Source organism: Dasypus novemcinctus, chromosome 13 (genome assembly GCF_030445035.2).
Source record: "Dasypus novemcinctus isolate mDasNov1 chromosome 13, mDasNov1.1.hap2, whole genome shotgun sequence".
NCBI classification, from domain to species: domain Eukaryota; kingdom Metazoa; phylum Chordata; class Mammalia; order Cingulata; family Dasypodidae; genus Dasypus; species Dasypus novemcinctus.
In genome coordinates this window covers 16,154,882-16,175,404 of record NC_080685.1, presented here as the reverse complement: position 1 = coordinate 16,175,404, position 20,523 = coordinate 16,154,882, and the positions used below count along the sequence as shown (strand labels likewise).

The window sequence follows — 20,523 nt, the reverse complement described above, 5'->3', positions numbered from 1 at the left end:
AGAATTATTTTAATGAGATAAACTAAGCTTCTTCTCGAAGTCAACTTCTATAATGAAAAGTGTAAATTATAATTGTAACTGCTTGATGAATTTTACAAAATGAATATACTCATGTTTCCAGCATGCAGATCAAGAAATAGAATATTACTGGCATGTAACCTATTTATTTTGACACTAATATAGGAGTTCTTACTTGAATTTTAAAGTAATAAAAAAAAACCCGTAAGCTTTCACTCTGAAGCAAATATAGATACCTACAGAGAGATGAAAGATGTTTAAATGAAAATCTGTGTCCTATCCTTTATAAAGACTGGGTCTAGCACTGGTGTTTAATTGAAGTGATAAACTGGTGTCTTTCATGCATTCTAATATGGGCATTATGTTAAAAATGGACTCTTTTTTTTCTGAGTTAAAATTCATAATTTATTTAGAATAATAACAAAGAAATCTTACACTTATAATTTCTTTGAAAAATAGGATAATTGTCATTTTATTTTTTAAAAAGTTTTAGATTACATAATTGTTACATTCCCTATATTTTTTACTGAAATTATTTTAAAAAGTATGTCTTTCATACATGAATATACATAAATAAGGGTATAGTAAACATTGTGAACTCACAAAACAAACATGCATATCATCATATAATGTTCTTACATATCACCCTACCACCAATGTCTTGCATTGTGTTAAATATTTTTTTTTAAAATGTTACATTAAAAAAAATAAGAGGTCCCCACATACCCCAGCCCCTCACCCCACTCCTCCCACATCAACAACCTCCCCCACCATTGCAGGACATCCACTGCACTTGGTGAACTCACCCTGGAGCACTGCTGCACCACATGGACAACAGTCCACACCATAGTCTACACTCTCCCCCAGCCCACCCACTGGGCCATGGCAGAACATACAATGTCTAGCGTCTGTCCCTGCAGTACCGCCCAAGACAACTTGAAGTCCTGAAAATGCCCCCACATCATATATCTTCTTCCCTCTCCCTACCCTCAGCAACTACTGTGGCCACTTTCTCCACATCAATGCTACAATTTCTTCCATTACTAATCACAATAGTTCCATAGTAGAATATCAGTAAGTCCACTCTAGTCCATACTCTGTTCCTCCATCCTGTAGACCCTGGGATGGTTATGTCCACTCACCTCTATACCAAGAGGAACCTTAGATTCCACATGGATGATGGATACAATTCTCCTGCTTGCAGTTGTAGGCACTCTTGGCTCCCTGGTGTGGTGGTTGACCTTCTTCACCTCCCTGCTAGCTGGCCGGAGTAAGTCCAATAATCCAGAAAGTAGGAGTTGCAAGTCTGCTGAGGCTCAGGGCCTGGCTGTCACATGGACAGTCCAAAGATTCAGGTCTCCTGAGTATACACCAACCCAGCACCAACCACAGGTCCAGTAAAAATGACAGAAGAGGCATGTGTAGAAAGGTCACATCTGAATCCAACTCCATCACCCTCAGGAACACAAACTCCAAAGTAGGGCCAACTGACATGGCATTGAACTCCAGAGCCATCTGCCATGGCCCTAGAACCTGTGGGTCTCTGTAGCCCTGAGGAGAACCAGTACCTGGGGTTGTATCTACTTTGGCTATTTCTGGGACCCTGCAGAGGCATGCGTAAGCGCAAGCCCTCTGATGACCTCCTGACTCTTTTTTGGAGACTCATAGCCATATAAACTCATTTGTCCTTTCCATTTCTCCCTTTTATTCAAGGTCAAAAAACAGTTTTTAACACATGATATTACATGTAGGCTGAGATATTATGCTGGTCTGAGTTGACCCTTTTATTCAAGGTCTTTTTCTAGTTTCATCTTCAGCTGTTGCTTGGTAGTAATCCCTTGGCACCAGGGAGGCTCATCCCTGGGAGTCATACCTCACACTAGGGGGAAGATAATGCATTTACATGTTGAGTTTGGCTTAGAGAGTGGCCACATTTGAGCAACATGGAGGCTCTCAGGAGGTAACTCTTAGGCACTCTGCAGCTCTAGGCCTACTTCATATTTCAGGTACACAGGCTTATAAGCATAGTCATCAGTATCAAGGGCTCATTGTTGAACCATCCTTCTTTATTGGTCTTTGCCCTTGCACTTGGGGGATTATTGCTGTTCCATTAAGGAATGTGATAGAGCTCCCCTGGCTAGGAACTCAGCACTCCTTCATTTGTCATTTTTAACTGTAACTACTATGAAAATATCCAAACACTTTTGTGTACCCTGTTTACATGCCCTGGAGAACTCCCTCCTAACCACGTGCCCCCCATCAGTAACACCCACACCAATGTTCCTCCCTTGTTATAGTTGAACCTCTCTGTGGTCCAAAACTTCTTCAAAAATGAAGCCTAATATATTGCCAAGTTCCATTAATAGTAAAATGTAATATAGTGATGGGTTTAAAGGTTAGATATAAAATACATACTAGGGAAACGGACTTTGGCCCAGTGGTTAGGGCGTCCGTCTACCATATGGGAGGTCCGCGGTTCAAACCCCGGGCCTCCTTGACCCGTGTGGAGCTGGCCATGTGCAGCGCTGATGCGCGCAAGGAGTGCCGTGCCACGCAAGGGTGTCCCCCGCGTGGGGGAGCACCACGCGCAAGGAGTGCGCCCGTGAACGAGAGCCGCCCAGCGTGAAAAGAAAGAGCAGCCTGCCCAGGAATGGCGCCGCCCACACTTCCCGTGCCGCTGACGACAACAGAAGCGGACAAAGAAACAAGACGCAGCAAATAGACACCAAGAACAGACAACCAGGGGAGGGGGGGAAATTAAATAAATAAATAAATCTTTAAAAATAAAATAAAATAAAATATATCACCATTTAAAAAAAATAATAAAATAAAAAATAAAATACATACTAATTTAGAAAAATTAAAGAAAAATAAATTGGGATGTCAAAAAATAACAAAACGGAAATGCTTTGCTTTTGACATTTTGCCTTTCATCACTGCAATAGGTGTTGCCCTATATGTACAGTGGCAGGGCAATTTCTTTCATTTAAATCATGCTTCATGGATGCTTTAGGTTTACTTTATAATTTTAATGCCCCTTGGAGAGAACTGTCTTCCAAACAGATCTCTATGCTGAAATTCATGTCTACGTATTTTGTCCAACTCTTTTATTAGATCCTTTAGCATTTTAGTTATAGTTATTTAAAAGTTACCATCTGATAGAACCAATGTCTGGATCATCTCTGCATCTGGTTCTATTGGTTGTTTATCTGTCAACAGTGGGTTGTTTGTTCTTGTTTATTTTTGTGTCATAATTTTTGACTGAATGCTGAATATTGTGTATTCAAGGACAGAAGAGACTATGTTATATATTATTTATGTCCAGAAATCACCATGAGTATTCAGGCCTTTATTGTGGAAAGTAGAGTCAATCTAATTATGAATTAACCTGTGATTGGGTTTTGCTGAGCTTTCTCTTTTAACCATTCCCCAGAAGCAATGCATCTTTGCTTATTTCCTGGGGGTGAGAAAATTTCCTACTCTACATCCAAGGGGAGCAAACTTTCATTCTCAGAAATAATGGATTTTACCCCTTGGTCTCAGGGATGAGAGAGTTTGCTGCCCCTCCTCCTGTGGCTTTCTATGAGGGTAGAGGTGGGGAAATGGGTAGGGCTTCATGCCCATCCCCTAAAAACAGTTGATCACCCCTTATAAGCCTATGCTATCATAGGGTGCTCTTTCTCATCTTCCGCCTTGCTCCCAGGTGATTTATTTGGTGGAGACTCAGTGAAAAGAGCTCATGAGAGAATGTGAACTCCTCTTGTGTCTAAGACTCCTAGTTATTAGAAATGGATACACTAGCCTACACAGTCCCTCCCTCCACTCCTCCCTACTCCCATGAATCCAGCAGTTCATAATATTTGGCAGTATATTTTTTCCCACATCAAAAAGAGACATTCCTCCAAATTCCATAAGATGTGCAGAATAGAAAGGTAAAAATAAATAATCACATCTTTAATAATGCAGTAGGAAGCAGGGAAAAGCCTTTTAGTGAATTAGAATGCCACCCCTATTAGGAAACATCCTTAGAAAAGGAGAATGAAGGGCGTTTGAAAAAGTTTTATCTTTGATAAAGGCTTTAACCAGGATTCAAAATGTAGCTAAATGCATACCAGATGAATGAAAAGGGTTTATCTGTTTAAAATGCAAGATGTGTGGTATACCTTTTTTAAATGCAAAAATTTCCAAAATTTAGGAACACTATACACCCTCCAAGTAACACCTTTCCCTACCATTCTCCTCCCCCATCTCCTGGTAACCTCTAATCTCCATTCTATCTCTACAGTTTTGCTACTTCTAGATATTTTGTATAAGTGAAATTATATAGTATTTGTACTTACGTGCTTTGTTTATTTCACTTAGCATACTACTTTTAAGATTCATCCATGTTGTGGTATGTATCAGAATTTCATTCCTTTTTATGGCTGAGTAATATTCCACTGTGTACATGTACAATGTTTTATTTATTCTTTCATCTGTTGTTGGCCACTTGGGTTGTTTCCATCTTTTAGCTATTGTGAATAATGCTGCTATATACACTGGTGTACAAGTTTCTCTTTGAAGGCCTCTTTTCAATATTTCTGAATATATACCTTTAAGTAGAATTGTTGGGTTATATGGTAATTCTATGTTTAAATTTTTGAGAACCACCAAATTGTTTTCCACAGTGGCTGCACCATTTTACATTACCTCTAGAAAAGCATGAGGGTTCCAATTTCTCCACATCTTCTTCAACATGTTATTTTTTATTTTATTGATAATAGTCACTCTTGTGGATGTGAAGTGGTATCTCATTGTCATTTTGATTTTCATTTCTCTAGTAGCTAATGATGTCAAACATCATTTCATTTACTTATTGGCCATGTGTATATCCTCTTTGGAAAAATGTCTGCTCAAGTCCCTTGGCCATTTTTAAATTGGGTTTCTTGCCTTTCTGTTGTTGAGTTGTAGGAATTCTTTATATATGTTCATATTAAACCCTTATCAGTTCTAAATATTCTCTCCCTTTCCACAGGTTATCATCTCACTTTGTTGATACTGTCATTTAATACACAAAAGTTTTTGTTTTAAGACTTTATTTTTTCCTTTTGCTTCTCTTGCTTTGGGTGTCTTAACCAAGAATATATTGCTGAATTCAAGGTCATGAAGATTTGCCTTTATGTTATCTTCTAAGATTTTTATGGTTTTAGCTGTTATGTTTGGGTCCTTGATCTACTCAGGAAAAAGAATGGTGACTGGACTGAAAGTATTACCTGGTTAGTAAGCTAACGGGATGGTTTAGGCAAAAGAAATGAAAGCTACAACTGTGGCTGTGGAGTTGCAGTGGATAAGGAAGAAGTGAGGATAATCCCGTATAGTAGAGGGATAAGTAGGTGACAATTATCTTGGGTGTTTGGGTGTCCTTCAAGGGGTAACATTCATTGGTTAGATGTAGTGTCCAGAACTTAGGAGAGAGTTTTGGATTGACTATATTCATTAAGCTATAAATGACAAGGCAAAGGTGAAGACATCATTCAGTGCCATTCCTCCCACTTATTAGTTGGGTTTTTAGTTGTAAGCAACAGATATCCCATTTGGTAATCATAGCAAAAAGGAAATTTCTGGGAGAGCACTGAGAAACAATGGAAAGGCAGATGACCACGCCTGAAAAATGGGCATGATGCGATTTGAGATACTAGGAGACAGAGAACACAGCAAAGTTTATAACCCAGAAGAAGGCTTGCAAGTGACAAATCTCCAATCTATTCCTCTGCCTTTGCTTCACTTGCTCAAGATTTACAGGCATCTGATTGGCTGGGCCTGTGTCACGCCATCTTGCTGTAGTTATACAAGGAGGTAAGGTGGTAAAGAATCGTGTGCCCTTGACTTAGGTAGTTGGAAGATGCATTGAGAGGCAAGCTCAGGCTATTGCCTTCTATAAAGATTATACGCAGTGGGGATTTTCCCTCAAATGGATATTGGGGTGCTAATAGTTGGAGGGATTAGATGCCAGAAAGGAGCAAAAGGATCATAATACCTAAGAAGAGTTTGGTCAGTGAGAAAAACTGAAGATGGATAGACGATTGGACATAGAGAAACTAGTGTAGAAAAGGTAAACAAAAAAGAATATAGGTTCATAGAAGCCAGGAAAGGAAAAAATGATAAGAAAGCAGTACTGGTTAATGTCAAATGTGATGTGGCAGTTAGGGAAGATGAGAACTAAAATGCATCTGTTTGTGTTTGTCAGTAGATTATTGGGTCTCTGAGCATCCACTCTCCATTATCCACCCTAGGATTTGGAATAACAAAATTATGCCTTATTCTCAACCCTTGTTGTGATATTATCAGTTCCTTCAAGATATTAGGGTCTAAAATAGGGAGGGAGCTCTTAGAACATTGTTATATAAATAAATAAGTAAACAATTGGCTTAGACTGTAGTGTAATTATTACTGGGAACTTTTGCGAATTCCTACTGTAAAGAAGAGGTAAAATCTCAGCTCACGTTTACCATTTGTTCTTAACATGGAATAATGAATAAGTGTCACAGAGAGTTGAGAGCCATTTGCCACAGCTGAGTGATGTCAGAGTGCTTTAATCACAGTCATTGCTCCTGACACTTAAGGTTCGCTTATGGGAGAACCACTTACAGAAGTCAGCATGAATCCAGTTTTGAAAAATGATTCACTTAAGTCTGTAGGGGACTGAACATTTTCTGAAGCAAGGCAGAGCATGATAAACTCAGAGAGGAAGAGGAGCTTGAGAAAGTATGGAAGCCATCAGAAGCTCAAAGGTCAAAGGTTATGGTAGAACATTTCCCCCATCTTTTCAAATATTTTTAAATTGTCAAAACATTATATTACATTTAAACATTGTACATAAGGATATAGCATAAAATAATTATGCCTTCCAACATCCTAAAACTACCCCATGTGGGCAGTCACTATTTATCTATTGTGTGTGCCTGACTAAATTTATCCTGGCCATAAATATTGAAACACATATATTCAGATATTTATGTTTTGCTGGTATATTGCATATTGTTTTGCAGCTTGCTCTTTTCACTTAATAACACACACACACTATAATACTGTAGATATCTTTCAGTGCCAGTGCCTGTCAATCATATTGCCTTTATTTTCACTTATTTGGATTTGAAAGAAAGACACAGAAAAAGGCAAAGAGACATAGAGACATATACATACACAGAACTACTAGGAATGAAACAGAATTTAAATGCTTCTCTGTCTCCTCAGACTTGCCATTCCTCTCCACTCTCTCTAGCCTTTAGTTGGCCTCGGTCCCTGCATGCCTTGCAAAGTATTTGCACGTTTAATGCCACACTGAGTGTGATTCTGTCTTTCAAAGACGGGTCCCAAGCAGGATTCCCAGGCTTAAGCCAACTCCTTGTTTGGCACTCAACTGAGGAAACAGCAATTAGATATAACTTTAACTAGAATCAAACCTAACACCTACATGAGATGAGGTGCCCTGTGTTCCTCTGTTCTCGTTTTACTATCATTTGTTTAACCCTGTCCCTGTTGAGCGAAAGTTAGATTGTTTTCAGTTTTCCATTACTATTGAAAATTTCAACAGTATCTGTCCTTGCACCTTTATCTTGGGGATTTGTTTGTGTTTTCTCTTGGAGAAAAATTCTTAGAAATGGAATTTCTGGGTCAAGGGGAATGCACATTAATATTATTGATAAGATACTATTTGTACAAAATGCTTTCCAAATAATATGTTCAACTTTCTCACCTTTTTGCCTGAGGATGTGTTCTTTCTCATATATTGGATACTCTGTGGATTTATTATTTGTTGTTTTTCCCCAGTTTCCACCACTTAGGATACTTTGATTAGCTGCCATATTGTGCTTGCTTTAGCGTAGGTAGTAGGAACAGACTGGGATGCTAACTGTTTTCTTTCCGTGCACCTTATATGGTTGTAGCTAAGTTGCTGAATCCCTGTGAACATGCCTTTCTCTCATTTTCATAACTATGGTATTTCTGCCCCTTCATGATTCTACTGGTATTGCAGTTATTCTTAAAAACATATAAAAGCATTTTTCTAGAAACCTATCTTGTCTGAGCTATTGTAGTCTTGCATCGGAAATTTTGATACTAGAATAAGTGTGCAGATTTAGAAGCTGGTATTTGGGAAAAGGTAAGAGATATGTCTTTAAACAACTATATGACACCGGGCACTAAATAATGATATATTTAATGCCAGGCTCTCTCATTAGACCAACCTCTAGAAAGGCAGGGATCATCTTGCTGTGCCTTGTTGTACCCTCAGTGTCTAGAAGAGGCTGGCACATACTCTGTGCTCAAAACACATTTGTGGAATAAATGAATGAATCAAATAATGAAAGTTTTGTGGGTTTTCCAAAACCAAGTACATGACAATTTAGACAGCCAGATGATTATCATTGCTATATGGTCAAGTTGCAATCCTTTCCTAATTATATCAGACTATCTTTGTGTCCCCTGAAGGGAGATTTCCTTTATAAATTGCATGAAATAATATTTTTCTCTTGAGTAGCCCCAGTTGTGGCAAATCATTAGCCTTTTTTTTTTTAGAGAAGTTGTGGGTTTGTAGAAAAATCATGCATAAAATCCAGGGTTCCCATATACATCCCTATTATTAACAACTTGCATTCGTATGGCTCATTTGTTACAACTGATGAAGGCATATTTTTATAATTGTGCTATTAACTATAATCCATGGTTTAACTTAGAATTCACTGCTTGTTTTATACAGTTCTGTCGAGTTTTTAAAAAAAAATTTTGTTCTACTAACATAATCCTACCCATTTTAACCAGATTAAAATATTTAATTTGGTGCTGTTAATTACGGTCAAAATGTTGTGCTACTGTCACCACCAGTCATTACCAAAACTTTTCCATCATCCCAAATATAAACTCCATGTATCTTTTTTTTCACAATTATTTTTTATAATAAATATTTTTATTTTAAAGAAGATTTAAATTACATGAATGTAATATAAAAAAATAAGGGATTCCCAAATACCCCACCCCCTTCCCTCCCACACTTTCCCACATTAACAATATCCTTCATTAGTGTGGTGCTTTTCTTACAATTGATGAACCCATATTGAAGCACTGTTACTAACCATGGACTACAGTTTACATTATAGTTTACACTTTGTCCCACACAATTTTGTAAGTTATAACAAAATATACAAAGGCCTGTATCCGTCACTGCAATGTCACATGGGACAAATCCAATGTCCCAAAAATGCCCCCATATTACACCTATTCTTCCCTCTCCCGACCCTCAGAACCTCTGGTGGCCACTGCCTTTACATCAATAACAGTTCTTCTATTGCTAGAATAATTACAAGTTTGTAGCAGAATAATATTAAGTCTACTTTAGTCTATTGTCCATTTCCCAATCTTAAGGATTTTGAAATGGTGATGCCCACTTTGCTTCTAATTGAGAGGCGGCTTAGATCCCGTGAGGCAGATGGATGGAGCTATCTTGCTTGCAGTTGCAGATACTCTCTGTTCCTTGGGATGGGTGTTGTCCATCATCATCTCCTTGTTAATTGTCCTGGGTAAGTCCAATTAACTGGAGAGTAAGTGTTGCAATTCTGCTGAAATTCAGGGCTCAACTGGCACATGGACAGACCAAAGATTTAAGTCTCTGGGACATATATTTACCAAGTATATTGCTACTTATGGGTTCAAATAAAAGGGGCAAAAGGGCCATGTGCAGAGAACCTATAAATGAGTCTAATTCTGTTATATGGGAAGCATAACTTCTTAAGTAATGTCCACTGACAGGGTGCTGAATTCGTGAGCTGTCTGCTCTGCTTATATATTCTGTCTCTAGAGCCCTCAGGAGCCCTGCTATTTGCAGCACTGTTTACTGGGGCAGTCAATGAGATCCTGCTGAGACTTGCATAAGTGTAACCTCTGGAATGACCTCCTGATTCACTTTGAAACCTCTTAGCCATAAAAACTCATTTGTATTTACCATTTCCCCCTTTTGGTCAAAGTGTTTTTCCAGATGCATTGCTAGTTGGTGCTTGGTAATAATCTCTCAGTTCCAAGGAGGCTTATCTCAAGGAGTCATGTCCCATGCTGGGGGAAGGTAATGCATTTATATGCTGAGTTTGGCTTAGAAAGGGGCCACATTTGAGCAACAAGGAGGCTTTCAGGAGGTAACTCTTAGGCAGTATATAATACTAAGCTAAGTTTCAGTTTCATAAGAAAAGATTCATAAGGTGGAAGGGTGTGGTTGGGCAGTGGATGGGAGCGACAGTGGTTCAATGACATGAATTCTACATCTTAAGCATTGACTCCCTATTCCCTACCTCCACCCTGGAACCCATATTCTAGATTTGGACTCTATGACTTTGAGTTTGTTTATTCTAATTATTCTGTATCAGTGAGCTCATTCAATATTTGTCCTTTTGTGTCTGGTTTATTGTATCAAAACGATGACTTCAAGGTTCATCCATGTTGTCTCACAAATTAGAACTTCATTTCTTTTTTTTTTTTGACTGGATACAGTGTACTTTATTAATGGTACATGACAAGTTAGGGCCCTCTGAGCCCCTCCCCTTCTTCAGGAGGTCTGGGATGGAGATTGTGTAGGATGGGTGATACTCAGTGTTGGGGGATCAAGTTGAGGTTAGAACTCCCCAGCAGCTGACTGCCTCTCTGTTTCTCTCATGCTCTTCCTGGGGCTGGTGGTCTGGGAGACTTTTACTCCTCAGAGGCCATGAGGACCATGAGGTCCACCACCCTGTTGCAAGCCAAATTCATTGTCATACCAGGAAATGAGTTTGACATAGTGGTTATTAAGGGCAATGCCAGCTCCAGCATCAAAAGAGGAAGAGTGAGTGTCATGTTGTAATTGCAAGAGACAACCTGGTCCTGTAGCCCAGGATGCCCTTTAGGGGGCCATCTGATGCCTGCTTCACCACCTTCTTGATGTCCTCATATTTGGTCACTTTCTCCAGATGGCAGGTCAGCTCCACAACAGATACATTGGGGGCAGGGACACAGAAGGCCATGCCAGTGAGCTTCCCATTCAGCTCTGGAATGACCTTGCCCACTACCTTGACAGCACTGGTAGATGCAGGGATGATATTCTGGGCATCCACCCGGCCATCATACCACATTTTCCCAGAGAGGCCATCCACAGGCTTCTGTGTGGCGGTGATGGCAGGACAGTGGTCATGAATCCCTCCGCAATGCCAAAATTGTCATGGATGACCTTGGCTAGTGGGGACAGGCAGTTGGCGGTGCAAGAAGCATTGCTGACAATATTCAGGGAGTTGTCATACTTCTCATGGTTCATACCCATCACAAATACGGGGGTATCGGCTGAAGGGGAGGAGATCATGACTCCCTTGGTGCCACCCTTCAAGTGAGCTCCAGCCTTCTTTAGGGCCATAAAGACACCAGTGGACTCCACAACATGTTCAGCACCAGCATCACCCCATTTGATGTTGGCAATATCTCGCTCCTGGAAGATAGCGATGGGCCAAATTTCTCTTCAAGTTTATCCTGTTTGGTATTTTCTGGGCTTCTTAGGTGTGCATATTCATGCTTCTTGTTATGTTGGAGAGTTGTCTGTCATTTCTTTGTATATCCCTTCTAGCCCTTTCTTTCCTTCTTCTTCTATTGGGACTCCCATAATATGTTCATTAGTAATGCTTTATAGTGTCTCATAGGTCTTTAAGGCTATTTTCATTTTAATACTTCTTTTTACTTTCTGTTCCTTAATCTAATCTAAATCATTTCAATTGCCTTGTCCAGATCATTGATTCTTTCTTCCAGTTCAGATCTACAGTTGAAACCCTCCTGAGAGTTTTTTTGGCTTTTTGTTTGTTTGATATTTTTTTAGGAAGTCCCAGAGATTGAACCTGGGACCTCATACATGTGAAGTGTATGCTCAACCACCGAGCTATACCTGCTATCCTCCTGAGAGTTTTTCATTTCAGTTATGGTGGTCTTCAACTCCAGTAGTTCTGTTTAAAATTTCTATCTCCTTGTCTCTTCCCAGTTCCGCTGACAGCAGAAGCGGGACAAGAAGAACACACAGCAAATGGACACAGAGAACAGACAAGTGGGGCGAGGGGGGTAGGGAGGAGAAATAAAATAAATCTTTAAAAAATATTTCTATCTCTTTATTGAGAGTTTCGTATTTTCCGTTCGTTGCTTTCCTCATATCCTTTACTTCTTTCTCTGTTTTTTCCTTCATCTCCTTGAGCACATTGAAGACCATTTTTCTAACATCTTTTCTGGTATGCTCACAGTCTGGTCTTCTTTGTTGATGTTTTCTGGATTTTTATCTTCTTCCCTTGGATGAACCATCATTTCCTGTTTCTTTGTCTTAAAATCTTTTGTTGCACATTGTAAATTTTAATATTTTAAAATGTTAAGTCTGGGATTTATTCCCCAGGATGTCTTTTCTTGAGTTTATATTCAGCTAGTGATATAATAGAGATTTCTTGAGTGTCTGGAGCCTAACAAAACCAAGCAAACCTAAGCAAAATATACCTTTCATTGACTTTGCACATTAGTTTTGTTTTGGTTGGTGTTCTTCTTTGGAGTTCAGTCCTCCTATCAGCCCAAGGCAAATGCAGCATGCAGGATCCTCTCTGTCTTTTCTGGGCTTGTGCCTTGTCCTGGACTTGTGCTTGATAGTGGCCTTAGGAGTTCCCCAGTTTATAGGTGTTTGAGTGCCCTCTCTACTTCCTAGGAAACAGAACTTCTCCCTCTCCCAGGTGGTCTACTGTAGGAGTTAAAGTAGGCAAGCCTTTTCCCCAGACCACCAGCCTCAAATGTTTCTTACACTGCTTTTTCTCACACTTATCTTATGTGGAGAGCAAATTCTGGGAGGGGGAACACACCAGAGAGGAATTTCCCATGAAAGCCTTTCCCAACTGGAACAAGGCCAGGGACCCACAAAGGGAGCACAGGCCAGCTGCACACTGCCCTGGGGAGGGGCCCAGGGAGGGGTCAGGAATCACAGCAGGAGCTTCTCCCATGGCCCCCTAAAGTTGAGCTTTCTCAGCTTGGCACCGCCCAACAAATGCAGCCCTTTAAATATCCTCCACAGCTCTGAGGTGGCATACTGTCCTCAAGTCTCCTTCACCACCTTCGTCCTAAGCTGGTTGGAAAAATGACAGTCCTCTGTGTGTGTGTGTGTGTGTGTGTGTGTGTGCCCACGTGCATTCCCCTTCCCTTTCCCCAGATCTTGGGGAACCTGGTTTCTGTTTCCCTCTCTGGCACCAGTAGCCTTTCCAGTGACTGGACATCACTGCTGCCTACTGCAAGAGTGGGGGATAGGTGACAGTCACCACTGTGCGGAGGGAGTAGTTCCCGGCTATTTACTGCAGTTTACCAGCCTCTTCCTCCCACACTTCCCTGGATGCTGCACAGTATTTCACTGGACTCTGGGGTTTCAACATAGTAAATTCAACATAGTAAATTCCTGACTGTTGACAGTTGTTCTGTTGGATGTAGTAATTCCTAGAGCTTCCTACTCCATTGTCTCACCACAATTCCTTGCAGTGCTATCATAACTTTTTTTTTTTTTTTAAAGATTTATTTATTTATTTAATTTCCCCCCTTCCCCTGGTTGTCTGTTCTTGGTGTCTGTTTGCTGCGTCTTGTTTCTTTGTCAGCTTCTGTTGTCGTCAGCGGCACGGGAAGTGTGGGCGGCGCCATTCCTGGGCAGGCTGCTCTTTCTTGTCACGCTGGGCGGCTTTTCCTCACGGGCGCACTCCTTGTGCGTGGGGCTCCCCCACGCGGGGGACACCCCTGCGTGGCAGGGCACTCCTTGCGCGCATCAGCACTGCGCATGGCCAGCTCCACACGGGTCAAGGAGGCCCGGGGTTTGAACCGCGGACCTCCCATATGGTAGACGGACGCCCTAACCACTGGGCCAAAGTCCATTTCCCCTATCATAACTTTTAAGGCTAGATTTTATTTTAGGGAATAGCCAAACATCATTCAGAGGCAATTCTGGTGGTGACAGTGGGTGATCCTGCTGTTTAATGCTCTATGACATTTAACAAAACAAAAACAAAACAAAACAAATCTTTGGCTATAATGCAATAAGGCTATTTACCTTCTTTGACTCATAAACTGATTCAAAGAGTGGCCTGTAGGTCTCCGTCAATAATTAATAGTCCAAAGGAAGTTTGGTAGTGTTTTGAGGGTAAAGTTTTTATATAATCTTGTTCATAAATGTTTTGCCAATTTGAAGAATAATATTTATTTCACATGATTTTCTCCAAAGTCCCATAGAATCCTTAATTATTTTGTACTTTGAAACTTAGGTAGGCAATACACAAATCATGGTTATTTAACAAAATGCTAGTAGACTCAGTCTTACAATGTGTTGATGTGTCATTTCCCAATTATCATTTCTACCAAGTTAGCAATTTTCATTGTTCCTATTGTGTAATACATTCCTGATATAAAAAATGGAGGACTGATGCAGCTCTGTCTTGTCAAAGTATAGAAACCGGGAAAAAAGTGTAACATAAATACTATAGTTTAGGATAATATCTTGAATTTAAAGAATATAGAGAACTCTAGTGTAAATACAGAATAAATCTATGTGTGCTGGGACACAAATGTGTGTTAATGTGATAACTGTGTATAAGCAAATGAAAAGGAAAAATATAAAAATATGAACCTTGATGAATAGCTAGAATTGAAATTTACTGGATAACTAATCCATTTGCTTCCAGGCATGAGTGTGTTGTGACAAAATTATCAAATAGTGAGTTTTTTTTTAAAATCATCTTTAATCCTTATTTTTTTCCTTTTTTCCTTTCCTTTTTCTTTTCTTGGGGTTTCCTCCATGTTGTTCTTTTTTTTTTTTTTTTTTTAGCTTTCTGAGTTGAACACTTGCTAATTTATTTCTAAGCATTACTCTATTTTAATACATGCATAAAACTCTTAAGTACAGGTTTAATTGCATTCCAAGTTTTGACACATAATGCTTGTATTGGCATTCAGTTCTAATTTTTCATAATTTTCATTGTGGTTTCCAGTTTTCACTTTAGTTTTGGGGTCAAGGCTTCCATTTCTAATAGGTAGCATGTGGGAACTTGAGCCTGATACCTGCCAAAGGTATAGCTTAGGAATTACAATTCCTCCAGTGGACTCTGTTTTCTCCCATCTACTGGGACAGGCCTCCAAAGTCTATTATTTGTCAGTTTCAAACAAAGTGCAGTGACCTCTTGTAAACTGTTTCCAGAGTAGTGCAAGAAGTGGGCAAGGGTTGAATTGTGTTGCTAATGGCAGAGAAGAGATCAAAACTATAGTATCAGAAATGCCCTCCCTTATTATAGAAACAGGTATAAGTCATGCTATTGCCAAGAATCTTGTGAAACAAACTGCAAAATGATAAATTAAGCTCTGATGATTGTGGAGGGAACAGAAGGAGCTATGGCAAAATTCCTTAATGACACTGCTGAAACCCATGTGATATCAGCAACATAGATTTGGAAGAACAATTGCTATCAGTTGTGAATCCCAGAAAGTGTTTTGCTTTGCACTGGGATGAAGCTCCTGATGTGCAAAGTATAAATTAGCGTATCTTCATACATGTATAAGGGTACACATATATGAGGGGTAGAGGCTTGGTGGGATTTTTTTTTCTTTATCTGTGATTGTAAATGAACACCTATATTAGGAGTAGAGAATTTGCATTTGCTTAATGATTTAAAATATGAACTTTGTAGATTGGAAAATGTGATCCAGGATCATTACTGATGGAGCACCAGCAGAAAGGGCACTGCTGTTGGAATAAAAGCTGTAGCCCTTGGACGCCAGGCTGCACGCTGCCTTGTTCACAGAGCACGGTGAGTGCTCCACAGGACGCCTCCAGGAATTGTGAAAATTATTAATTCAGTCACATTGTGAACAGTAAGTGGACTTCTTTTCAGAGGATTTTAAAGAAGAAATAGGTAGCAAGTGCAAAACTGCTTTTTCCACGATGTTTCTGGCTTTCTAAGGAAAGGTGTTTTGAAATGAGGATGAGGTGAAATCCTTCTTCATGACACCAATAATGCCTGGAAAAGGAGTCCCTAATATTTCAAGGAGATTGTGCAGACTGCACATCTTAGGGCTATATTCAACATCTTGAATATCCCGAGTCTACCACTGTGGGGCCAGACTATGATATCATATAATGGTGAGGATATGTTTTCACCATTTCTTAAGGAGTCCAAACTGGTCCAGAGAACCTGACTGAAATGTTTGATTCTTCCTCCACAGTTCCTGGCTTCTTTAATAGTTGGAGACAGAGACTCATGACTATCGGAATTCTGCAACAGATTAAGAAAAAATGCTTGGTGGAATCTAGTGCAGCAAAGAGTGAAATTGCAGTATATGCTCCACAATTCCAAAACTTCCAGTTATTGATGGCTACTGCATTTGCTTGTTGACTTAGTGTCTTTCAGAGCAAAGATTTCTTCAGTGAGAGATCTCTCCATAAAAGTCAGGCTCCTCATTCAATTTGAATATCTAGAACTATCTGACAGAGCCAGCCACTATTTGCTGACATTCCATATAATTTTGTTTGGGTTTTCTAATATAATACAAGTAAAAAATTATTAAGAAGTTACCCGCTAAATACAGTTCAAGTGGTCTGTCTTGTAGTCAGATGGGACCATACGTTTGTGAACTATTGTGAACAGTATCTCTCTACTGGCATGGAGCAATTATTATTATCTATTAAAATATTTTCTTATTTTGAATTTGTGGATGAATCTTTACAAAATAATCTGTATAATACCAGCTGTCTATGTGCTAAACACCTGTCAGCTGTCAGTGAATAATGAAAATTTGGAAAGCACTGCTCTAATTCACTTCATGAAGAGAGTTGCCAAAAGTATGCTGGACCGTGGTAACCACTGAACTATCTCTCTGCCTTAAAGTGATAAATGCAATGAGCAGGACATTTGGAAGTCAAGTTCATGTGGAAATAGTGGTGATATCTGAGAAGCAGAGCAAGAGAGCCTGGGCTCTATTTCCACTTCTGCCACTCCTGGCTGTGTGACCTAGGATAAGTCCTCTATCCTTTTTTGGCTTAGTTTTCTCATCTGTGAAGTGGGAAAGTTGGATTAAATTTGGGACAAAACATTCAAATGCCATTCAGAGACAAATGATAAATGACTGAAATGGGTTATCTGCAAGAATAATTTTTACTTCCACAAATAATCAGTTTTCCCCTGCTTTTATTGAACTGGAATCCCTCTAGCCTGCATTTTATTGCGTTTGATGGGCTCATCAATTCAAGAAATATTAGATGTTGCTCTTAACTCTTTTCTAATAAAAAGAATAGTGGAAGCACAAGGATAAATGGCAACCAACACTTGGCCTTAGTTTTGGTAAGGTGGCAGTGGGGAGTGGTGGAGACTGGGGCAACATGAAGAGTGCATGGCCCTTCTAAGAGGGGAAGCTGCTTCTCATTTCAGCCATTTGGAATTTCATGAGAAGCTTAAAATTTGGATATTTGAATAAATACTTTTAATCTTTAATATTTACAGTTAAAATTTTGTAAAAGGTACTTTTCAAATTTCAGTGGGCCAGAAAGAACACATCTGTGAACTAGAGGCTCCTTGAGAGCTGCTGTGTTCTGGTCTCTGATCTCTTTGCTATTCTTAAAGTCAATTCCAACTTGAAAGTCATTTAATCTATGAAAAGTTATCTCATTATGTAGCTGTGCCTCATGTGGGAAGGTGAGAGGGGAGAGAGGATGGCCTAAGTTTTTAGCAAGTGTATCATAGGGTTTGTGTCCACACTCCCTGGAACATTTAAAAAAAAAAAGAATATAAAGAGCTGTCACTTGAAAGCAAATGCCAATGTGGAGCTGAGTGATTTCTTCTCAGAACTGAGAACCAAATAAAAAGAAATCCTGATGCGTTGTTATCTAAGTTGTTCTTCCACCAGTACTTTCTGTTTAAACCATCAGAGGGCTTTCCCTCTGTGGTTTGCAATTGAGGTAAATGCCATGCAAAGTGAAAGAGTTCAAATGGGTACCACAATAGTTAAATCATAGGGCTAGAAAATTAGGACAAATTATTATAGGTAAGGCTAAGATGGTACTTCTATGATAGGCTTGTGTGCAAGAATCCAGCCTGAACATTTTGCAAGATGGTAGACTGTGTCTCGCCAGGACACTGTGGGAAGCTAGCTTAGCTCTCCTAGACACAACTAGTGGTGGAACCAGGACAGAGCTTCAGGTTCCCACTCCAGAGTCCCTTCCTGCAGTTGTTGATGCATATTCTTGTCAGAAAATCCTTCCCTTTTCCCCTTCCTTGTCATGTGAGCCTGCCTGTTTCTGGGCTTATTTTCTCATACTCCTAAAATTCATGTCTTGGAGGATGGCCTGTCTTCAGATTCTCTGGCTTCTCTACAAGGTTCGCTCCTTTGCCCCTTCTCCTGTTGGTCTCTCTCCTTGTGGCTAAGTCTCCACACTCAGCTTTATTATGTTGGCAAGATCCCTGAGCACATGGAACAGTTGGGGCAAGGGTGAGCCACTGCCTCCCACATCCTAGTGTAAGTATGCTGGGAACCCTGGCATGAATGATCAATAGGGAACATTTTTTAAAAAAATGATGTTCATGGGACATTATGACATGAATGAAATGACCAGGGGCTCAGTAAAACTAATGAAAAGTGGGACATTATTTGAGAGCCAGGCAGGGCAATGTTGTTATAGAAAAGGGGTGTTACTCTGGGGGACAAATCTGACGGAGTCCCTGATTACCCAAGGACTGAGGGTACTTAGGTGGGGAGATGGTTCTGGTTTTGACTTGGAGATCATGTCTTTGCGTGGAGGCCTGGGGCTGGTGTGTAGACTAACAAGTGTGAGAGTATCTTCTCCTGGGCACTTGAGAAGATCCAGCAGAGAAAGCATGTGCCCATCCTGGTAGAAGCCTCCAGCCCAGACCTTGGCCTCCTCCTATGGCATTCCCTGGGCTTGCCACATTGGGATTGTCGACATTGGGTTGGTGCTATACTAGTGTTAGTGGAAGCCAGAGTGGATCACTGACAAGGAAGCTCAGATCTGCTGCACCTCTAAATTACATGAGTACCAAGAATGTAAGACATGAGGAATCCCAGGGTGCTGCTCTGTGGTGGGGCAGCTCCAAACCAGAAGGCTGGCAGGAAATCACTGAGAGACTAGAAGGGCACAATAGTCCCAGACCCTGCCAGCAGCCTTGCCTTGCAAGAAGCAAAGGCAGCCTCTCATTAGGCCTGGGAGAAACAGCCTATTAGTCCCAAATAGGTCTTCTCGGGCACCTGAGCACACATGGTTAGTAAGCCTGTGAGCATCTGCATTTTTGGACACAAAGAATAGCACTTTATTTCCGTTGTATTGATCAGTTCTCAGAGGGACACTCTACAGGGGGGAAAGAAGACAAGATAGAAAATGGTCAGAGGGATCGTGTAAATGCTACCAGATAAGAAATGTTTTCTCTTTCTTCAAATATGTATTGAGTGCCTCCTCAAATCAGAAACAGCAAGAAAATAAAGCAGAGGCCTTCCTTAGAAAAGTTGTCTAAAATAGCATTCTCTGTCATGTTCTATTCCCTTACTCTGTTTTATTTTTCTTTGTTGGGCTTATCATGCCCTTGACGTGATCTATTTTTGTTTATCCATTTACAGTCTGGTTTTTCTCACTAGAATATAAGCTTTAGAAGAGCAGGATTTTGGTCTGTTCTCATCACTATGCCCCAGTACCTGGAATGTGCCTGACTTCCAAGGATAGGCTAAATACATTTTACTAGCTTTTAGAGTAACAAGCTCTGATGATAGTGTTATGGGTTGAATTGTGTCCTCCAAGAAAATACATTCAAGTCTGAACCCTCAGTCCTGTGAATGTGGCTTTCTTTGGAAATAGGGTCTTTGAAGATTTGATGAGTTGAGACAAGATGAAACTGGATTAAGATGGGACCTAATCTGATATAACTGGTGTCCTTATAATAAGTGGGACATTTGGACCCAAGGTCAGACAGACACAGATATACACATCTAAAGATGGAGACAAAGATTGATTTGATGGATCTATAAACCAAGGAAGGCCAAGAGTTGGGAAGAGATAAGGAAGGATCTGCCCCTACAGGTTTTAGTGGGACTATGGCCCTGCCGACACCTTGATTTTGGACTTCTCACCTCCAGAGCTATGAGACAATACATTTCTGTTGTTTTAAACCATCCAGTTTGTGGTGCTTTGTTACAGCAGCCCTAGGAAAGTAATACAGATAGTAACCAAAATAATAAGGTAAGAAAGACTTCTGATAGACACATTTTTGTCTTGGGACAGTTTGGGTGGGAGGGAGAAAGGAAGAGTAAGCAGATTTTTTGGACAGAAATGTTTTTCATCATTTATATTGGTTCTCTGAGATATGCAATAACCTTTAGATTAAGCATATCTAGTTATGGTAGATCAGAATTTTGAAAGAATAGTTCTAAAGGACAATAAATTAACTAGCTTAAGGCATGAGGTGTATTGGATTACAC

General features: G+C 40.1%; 1 protein-coding gene and 1 pseudogene across 1 annotated transcript in view; one reads left to right on the top strand and one right to left on the bottom strand.

The window, feature by feature from the left end:
- SLC35F3 (solute carrier family 35 member F3) overlaps window positions 1–20,523 on the top strand; it is a 423,487-nt gene that overhangs the window by 19,016 nt on the left and 383,948 nt on the right. The window lies entirely within an intron of this gene.
- Window positions 10,729–13,022, bottom strand: LOC139436326 (glyceraldehyde-3-phosphate dehydrogenase pseudogene; annotated as a pseudogene).